Source organism: Podarcis tiliguerta, assembly GCF_965153285.1.
Source record: "Podarcis tiliguerta genome assembly, chromosome: 5".
In the NCBI taxonomy this organism is placed as follows: Eukaryota; Metazoa; Chordata; class Lepidosauria; order Squamata; family Lacertidae; genus Podarcis; species Podarcis tiliguerta.
In genome coordinates, this window is record NC_139538.1 from 40,611,946 (window position 1) to 40,621,144 (window position 9,199).

Genomic DNA, 9,199 nt, shown 5'->3' on the forward strand with positions numbered 1-9,199 from the left:
TGATCCTTTCCTGATTATAATTGTGCACAGTATTACTCAGTTGAGGACAGCAGGAAAACCTTTCCTTTCACACTCTGATACAAATTTGGGTTTTCTGACATAAATAGATTATTAGAGAATTAACTTATCTTGTTTGAAGGACTTAACACTAGATACAAACTTCCCAAATCGGCACAATGGCAATTTATCATATGATACTGCCACCTTGCTGAAGTTAAGCAGGTCTGGGTCTGGCTAGATGAGTGGCCACCCAGAAACCATAAGTATACTGCCTCAGGCTCCATGATAGAAGAAAAAAGGATAGAAATGGAAGAAAACAGACAAGCAAAGTGAAGTGATGTGGCCACGACTTCTACCCTGTGTGACCTGCCTTGTGGCTGCAGTCAGTGATTTCAGCTCAGCTGAGGCAACACAGTTCCCCAGCAGTGATTTCAGCTTGTGGAAGCTAGCCTAGCATACCTAGCCTAGCATCCCATCCTCGTCACCAGTGAAGTGTAGGTGGGTTCCACGAGGCAAGACACAGTGATAACAGCAGGAACCTTTATTGAACTACGTAACTGGGAAACAGGGGCAAAGCAACTGCTTATATACATTCCTGAAAGCCTGGGCCACTCCCACTCCCAACGTGACTGGCTGTCTAAACTTCCAAGGTGCGAATCACAACTCGGAGTTCAAAGGCCAATGGCAGCGGCCCAAATCCTAAAAGGTTCTGTGATTGGACATGTATCGAATCAGAACACAGGAGCTCAGATTCCTTAGTCCATACTCAAGCTCAAGCAAACACAGACCACTGAATACACAAAGGCTGCTTCCAGACTGATGTTATTTTAAGCTTTGGTTCAATCTTGATACCAGCCAATTCAGGTTTTGCCATTAGAGTTGACTTGGAGGTCTTCTGCAACAAACTCACTTCCCCCCAAATCAGAGTTTTTGTGATAAGGAAAATGACAAGCAAATGTATTGGGAAGTGTGGGGTAGCAATGGCTTGACATAATGCTGTATAGCTGACTAAGAGGAAAAAATATATTTTAGATATGATGTGTCTTGGCTTTGCACTGTATATTTCCCTTCTCACCTACCTGCTCCCTTTTTTGCTCTTCTCTCCCCCACCCCCCCCGGAAGTGTTTCCAAGCACTTTAACATACAGAAACAGTGAGCATTTGTGGAATGTGTTTATTTAATGTTTGTGTATATGTAAAGAAGAAAATACTTCCATAGACAAACAAAAAGGGATAAAGCCCTGACATTTTGTTTCCAGCAGAAGACCTCTACAATTCTGCATGGAGGATGTTAGGATCATGGTGAGGCAGTTTTGGAAGATATTCCTCATCATTTGTTGCTATGTTCTGTCTACAAGAAGATAAGACATAAATATTTGGAACATTGTTGTCTTGGTACTGGCTAATGGTCAAGAGACACGAAGGAAAGAGCTATCTCACATGCTTTTGCAGTGGCAAGTATGTGCAGAGAAGGACCTGAGAATAAAATGCCATGTATCTTCAAAATACATGACGCGGGTGGCGCTGTGGGTTAAAGCCTCAGTGCCTAGGGCTTGCCGATCGAAAGGTCGGCGGTTCGAATCCCCGCGGCGGGGTGCGCTCCCGCTGTTCGGTCCCAGCGCCTGCCAACCTAGCAGTTCGAAAGCACCCCTGGGTGCAAGTAGATAAATAGGGACCGCGTACTAGCGGGAAGGTAAATGGCGTTTCCGTGTGTGGCTCTGGCTCGCCAGAGCAGCGATGTCACGCTGGCCACGTGACCCGGAAGTGTCTTCGGACAGCGCTGGCCCCCGGCCTCTTTGAGTGAGATGGGCGCACAACCCTAGAGTCTGTCAAGACTGGCCCGTACGGGCAGGGGTACCTTTACCTTTGTTGTTGTTGTTTAGTCGTTTAGTCATGTCCGACTCTTCGTGACCCCATGGACCAGAGCACGCCAGGCACTTCTGTCTTCCACTGCCTCCCGCAATTTGGTCAGACTCATGTTTGTAGCTTTGAAGACACTATCCAACCATCTCTTCCTCTGTCGTCCCCTTCCCCTTGTGCCCTCCATCTTTCCCAACATCAGGGTCTTTTCCAGGGAGTCTTCTCTTCTCATGAGGTGGCCAAAGTATTGGAGCCTCAGCTTCACGATCTGTCCTTCCAGTGAGCACTCAGGGCTGATTTCCTTCAGAATGGATAGGTTTGATCTTCTTGCAGTCCATGGGATTTTACCTATCTTCAAAAACCCAGTTTCGTAGAGATCCATCTGTCCAAGCATCCCTTAGATACCCAAATTGAAATTCCCTCCTGATGGTTCTGTCTTTCAGGAGCAGATCAGAAATCTCTGATTTTTCACCTTTTGCATCTTACCCCTTCCAGGATTACTGAAAGTTGCTGATGGCCAGTCTCAAAATCTGGTAAGCCAACCTTTCTGCATTGGGGGGCCCTACTCTGGCTCATTCTGCTGAGTGAGGCCCTGGGCTTCTGTTCCAAATCCTGTCTTGACTGCACCACTGCATCAGCAGCCACTGTGCCATATATGGGAACCAAGAATCTGAGGTCCAGGAGCATAGTAGATACTTGTTGTCCAGAAGTAGTTCCAGCTTTACCTGGGGGAGTTAATTGCCCTTACAGATCAGGTGGTTAGGGACCCTTTACTGTCCATCCTGAAGCCCTAATGGCTTATCACACAGACTAGTGCATACATGAGTTGCTAATTCTAACCCTGGTGAAACCAAAGATGAGAGATGGTGACTTATCAAAGTCTTAAATGTGAGTATACTCTAAGGGCACTTCTCCCATATGAAGTTTAGAAGATTAGGCCCAAGCTGGAGGCATGGATAGCAGCAGAGGGAGAAAGTAACTAAAAGAGAGAGAGGACCTATTGTATATTTAATAATAAATAGCATATTAAACTCCTCTAATGTGCTTATCAATTTAAACCAAGGTTTCCCAAACTTGGGTCACCAGCTGTTTGTGGACTACAGTTCCCATCATCCCTGACCATTGGTTATGCTAGCTATGGATGATGGGAGTTGTAGTCTAACAACAGTTGGAGACCCAAGTTTGGGAAACCCTAATTTAAATGGAGAACATTACGAAGGCTCCCAGATCTTCATGATTTTCGTGATCCCCTGCATTGCATCCTTCCTTACTGGCAATATTTTGTTAAACACCAAGGGTTTGTCCCCCATCCCTTCTTTTTGCCCTGCCACTTTCCCCTGGTAAAACCTGCTCTTTACCTCTGATTTGGAACAAATAGGAATCAGGTTTTCAGCAGATTGCCATTTGTTCCTGTGCAGTGGTGAAGAGCGTGTTTTCCAGGGGAAAGCTGTGGGGCAAATGCAGAACCGCTCGGACCCATGCCTAGAAAGCATGGGGTAGGCAGAAGTGTGGAGGAACCCACACTCTAGGCGCCAACACAGCAACTTCTGTCTTGGTGCCAATTACGATGGTGGAGCTTTGTTGACTTTAGCCTTCGGCAATTGTAAGATTGTCACTAGCTGGAAACAGGAAGCTTTGTGATAACTTTATGCTGCCCCAGCAAAAGAAGCCTGGCAGGCAATTTGTCAGACTTTCACTTCTTCCTTCCAGATCTAATTATTTGCCCAGACACTGAGCATATATTGACCCCACACCCAATTTCCTCTTCTTTCTTTATTATTCTAAAACACCCTCTATAGTTGTCTGTGTAGTTATTAGAATTCAAAGTGGACGGTGATCAGTTTTTCAAAGTTTTGCAGAAATGTTTAATGTTTTCTGCCTTTGACAAACACCCCTAAACAAGTCAAAAGCATTTTTTGAAGAAGCAAGCTGGCCATAACACATTCACCTAAGTATCTATAGGCCCAGTGTTGAGGTTTTCATGTATTTTCATGTTCTAGGAGGGTAATCTCTTTCCTCCTCTAATGTTCAGACCGAAAACAAAACAAAACCCTTCTCCTCTTGAAAAATGACCCCAGAGATAAGAAGCCACATTAGAATGGTGGGTCTAGAGATCAGGGCTTCATAGGTCTACTCCAGACAATATATTTATTGAGCATTCATCCTAACTTGCTTGCACAGTGGCTATGCATCTTCCTGTTAAGCAGCTGTTTATCTCACACTTTTTGAGTGCATTTCCCAGGCACTTTCTGAACCGCAAAGTTCAGTTTTGGTTTTGGTTTTTTAAGTGAATTTGTTGTGCTGGAGCACTTTACTCCACTTTAATTGTGTAAATCTAAATATCCAGTATGCTATTAAATCATCCCTGCAAAATATTGGCGGTCTAGAGGCGACCCTAATGGATTCTGCACTACCTGAGTTATATACAGGCTCATATTTACAACGGCAAGCTCAAGTCTCACTGGCACAGATCACTGGTGTATCTGGGGCTTTTAAAACACATTACAAACTGAGACGCCATGAAAAGTCCCTTTATGTTCTAATACATTGCCTGTGGCACTGTTTAGAGAAAAACATTTCTCCCTAGAAAGTAGTGCTGCTCTGTGTTTCTTTTATTTAAGGCATGCCTTTTAGCATAAGTTAGGAAAGGCATGGCAATGCCTCAACAGGGCATGTGGCAAGTCCCTGTGCAAGTTCAACTTTAAACCGTGCTTGTACAGTCAGCTGTAACAAGAGCGATAGTGCAGTAAAGTCCATTAGAAACCCGAGAACTGTTTAAAAAAACATGAGTTGATGTTGCCACTCGTCTGGGGGGATACTAGCAGGAAAAACCCAGATGTGATGATTCAGCATACGGGGTTTGTGGTAAGGGGAAAATATTTTGTGCTTAGTGAAGGCTGCAATCGTTTACATACCTACTCAGTAGTAAATCCCATTAAGTTCAATGAGACTTACACTTAGGTAACTGAATAGAATTGCTGTCTGCTACCTATCTAGCCAATCTTGATTGGATTAGTCTCAAGAGACTACAAGTTGTGGGGCAAGTTTTTGAAAAACTGTATTGCCTGTAGTTTCTGTAAAATATGTCACTGCCTAAAGAGAAAAGCTTTCATTTAACTGTGAGAAAGATGGAATTCCCGTTTATATGGTAAGGGATCCAGGATCCTGAAGCAAAGACTAGAGTATACAAGGATATGTCTTTATTACCCAAGATGTAATGTGTGGATTTGTAGCAAAAATCCAGCAAAGGATCAAACATTTAAATTATAACCAGACTAAAATATCTAGGATTCTGGATAGGATAAAAACTAATAGAGTAAATCCAGAAATAAAACCAGAAGAGAATTTTACCATCTGTAGTTTGGCGGGTGGTGCTGTGGTCTAAATTACAGAGCCTAGGGCTTGCCTATCAGAAGGTCAGCTGTTCGAATCCCCGCAAAGGGGTGAGCTCCCATTGTTTGGTCCCAGCTCCTGCCAACCTAGCAGTTTGAAAGCACGTCAAGTGCAAGAAGATAAATAGGTACCGCTCTGGCGGGAAGGCAAACAGTGTTTCCGTGCGTTGCTCTGGTTCGCTAGAAGCGGCTTAGTCATGCTGGCCACGTGACCTGGAAGCTGTCTACGGACAAACGCCAGCTCCCTCGGCCTATAGAGCGAGATGAGCGCTGCAACCCCAGAGTCGTCTGTGACTGGACCTAATGGTCAGGGGTACTTTTACCTTTACCTTTTAGTTTGGCCTCATACTGCATGACTGGCTTTTTATTAGTGAACTGGGAATGACCTGGCCCACAAACTTTGCATTTGTCTCCTGATACCATGTCCCTGCTCCTCCCCATTCCTTAGACTCCAGCCTTATTTCCTAAATCTAAGTGTAAGAGAACAAAATTTAAAACAGGACTGCGACTTTGAGGAGCTTTCCCAATGTTAGGAAAATATACTTAATTATATTTCCTCATTTTCCTCTTCTAACTAAAATAGTTTTTGAGGAACTACAGGACAGCATTGTTTCCTCGTGATGCCACGCAACTGTGGGGATCAGAACTGGCAGTTGCTTGCCAGCCCAAAGATGCGTAGCCGCTTGTGCTTCAGCTCTCAAATGAGTATCTCCTTGTACTGGGATGGAAAATGACACTTCTCTTTTCTAAAAAATAATAATAATGTTGAGAATTAGCACAAAAGAGCTGCTTCTGTCGCTCACATGGAAAAGCATAGTGTACTTGGGATTGCCAAAAATGCTTTTTACAATGTACCTCAGCAAAGACTCCCGAGTAAGCCTAGCAGTACCCAATATCAGGTGTATGAATTGTGCAGTACAAATAAAAGCAGCCACAGTTTTAAGGGATAAAGACCTAACCATGCAGAAAAGCCCTAACTAGCCAGCTTCTTGCAAGCAGAAGCAGATGGCTTGTGGTTTAAAAACCCTGTGAGCAAATAAACAATTGACTGCATAACCTGTGGGAAAGGCTTAGCAAGCTGAGCAGTGTTCATTTTCTGCTTACCACATGTCCACAAATGAATGTCACCCATGCGACCTGAAGTGGAACTGACTCATCACAACTCTACCCTCTCATGTGGGAAATAGCATATTCCCCCCCATACACACACTTTTGTGTGCTCTGAACCTACAGCGGAATAAACCACTGTTTCCTGAGGCTAGAATGTCAGTTGAATAGGACAGGACATGTGACTCCTGTATTGTTCTTTGTAAGAAGAGAATTTAAACTAAAGATGGTGATATCCAGCCATTCAGGACTATGTAAGATTTTAAAGAAGTGAAACTGAGGCAAAGAGTCAGAAAACAACTGCCTGAATCACACATATTTTAGCTTAGCATTATGTGCATGAGCCTTAGGCTTGTGTGTTCTCCTCTCTTCCAGGGCGGGCATAAGGAAAAATCGTAAGTTTTTCCTCCCATTTTCAACTAACTGTAGATGTGGTTTGTTATGTGCAAGGTTCATAACTATAGTTAATCTTAACAATGGTTTAGGGAAGCCATTGATGTTGGATTGTTTATTTAAACCATAGTTAAAACTAACCACAATTTATCTGGGTTTGCCTATGACAAACCATAGCTAGCTGAAAATAGTAGCAAAACTCCTGAATCTCCTTATAGTCACACCAGAGGAGGAGGGCAGATCGTGAGCATGAGGCTCATTCATGGAATGTTAAATGCATGTACACTTTGTACACTAGATATTACCCTCAATCTCTAAGCATCTCATAGTTTATTTTCCTAAATTACTGCAATGACAGCAACAAATCTTTATTACGGTTGTAGACCAGCATATAAAATACTGCACTTTGATGCAGTTTTCTCCTCAAGCCAGCTTCACTTATTTTACAATGTGTGGTGAATTCCAGGAGGAATTATATGGTGAAAATGTTTACTGGGGTAGTCATACATTCCAAATATCAGGTGGGGTATCACAAAGGAGCACCCCACTTCCCATCCATCGCCACTGCCTGCCATCTTGTCCTAATTCTGTTGATTCAGAACTAAGACTGCCTTTTAAAGCATGTTTGCTCAGAAGTATGTCCTATTGGATTGTGTGGGGCTTCCAAACAGCTCCCTCCCTCCATGCCTCTCTTGCCAATAACAACACCCCATTCTCCATAAGAGCACATCAAGTGCACCAGCCACTGCTCACGGGAGGAAAAAAATAGATTGCTGGCTTTTTAAAAGGTGGTAGTAGGTGAGTTGTCTGTAGGTCAAAAGAGTTGGAGGGATGAAAACTTCACCAATAGGAGTGGGGTGGGTGGGTGGAAAGCTGGTGGGGATGGAACCATATCAAATCATAATGATGTGTACAACACTGTGCAAACTTGACTCGAAACACAGTTTTAGGACACACACACGGAAGCAAACACATTTTTAAAAACTCTGACATCAGGAATTTCACGCTACCAATATATAGGGTATGCAAAAACTAGTGGGTGCATATTTGAACCTCCCAGGACACATAAAATATTCATTGGGCAACAAAGGAACTTCAAAGGGAGACTGCAATATGAAACTACTAAATACAATCCACTGAGAAGTTCAGTGTTATCACTTGTGGAACAAATCAGGACAAAGGATTTAAAAAAAAACAAAACCCATGCAACATATGTTGATTAGCTTGCCAATGCCAGGATGTCTGTGTTGTCATCAACAACTGTTGATAACGTAATTATTGGCAGCTGTACCTTTTGGCATTTCCTTTCCTTCTGATCTCACTGTCTATGCACACACCCATAGACATACCTGCAACTCAGGAGATAAATGAATGTTTTTGATGAAGTGGGCTGCAACCTTATGCCATGAGACTCTTTGTAATTACCCCCCCCCCCCCCCGGCTCTGCATCTGATCCTATATTTCGTTTCTATAGTGCCTTCCTGCACTATAGGCAATTTTTATCAAATGAAAATAAGGGTTTTGTTGTTGTTTTATTTTTTAAAAAGAATTATGGCGAATAAACCTCCATTTGATATAAACTAGGATGGAGGTGGTGTTCTGGGTGGAAGGCCAATATCACTGAGCATAGGCTTAGTCTAATTTTTGCACATGCTACATTTATACGTTAATATTGTTTGTGAGCTTTGTTATTTGCAAATGTTACTTGTTAAGCAATTTCGTTACGTAACTTGTTACTTGTTACCTTGCTATTTGTTACTTATTAAGTCACGGGGTGGGGGTGGGGGTGTTGTATCCTTAAAGGTGGAGGATAAATAACAGTAATAGATCGACGGCAATATTTATAAGCCTGGAACATGGGTGTAGCCAGGATTTATGTTGGGGGGGTGGGCAGGCTTCATGTTGTTGGGGGGGGGAGCAGAACCTCAGTTAGTTAAGTATTTTTTATTGATTTACTTGATCTGGGGAGGGAGCTGCCCTCTTGCCCTCCTGCCCCCCCCCCTTGGCTACACCCATAGCCTGGAAGCTAGCAGAATTGGGGGAGGCCAGGAGGCCTGGCCATGAACATGTCTCCCACTCCTGTATGGTCTCTTGAGTGCTAGGCAACGTCAGAGGCAGGCAAGCCATTGTTTTGTACACAGCAAAGTCACTGTTCTCCCGGCAAAGGACCGGCCACAGGGAGATAGATATGCATCTATCTGCCTCTGGTTGCAACTCTCCAAGCTGGGAAGGCAAAGCGTGCTAGTATTTGGGATATAAGACACCTCAGCTGCCAACAAAAAAGGGGTGTGTGGCACTTGAGGCCCTGGGGGACTAGAGCAGGCTGCAACCCTGTGATATCTATTGTGTGTGTGTGTGTGTGTGTGTCTTAACTGTGTGTGAGTGCACAGCAGAACACTGACCTGCTTCTAGGTTCCTTCTGAGTCATGCGGAGTTGAGCTAACCCCT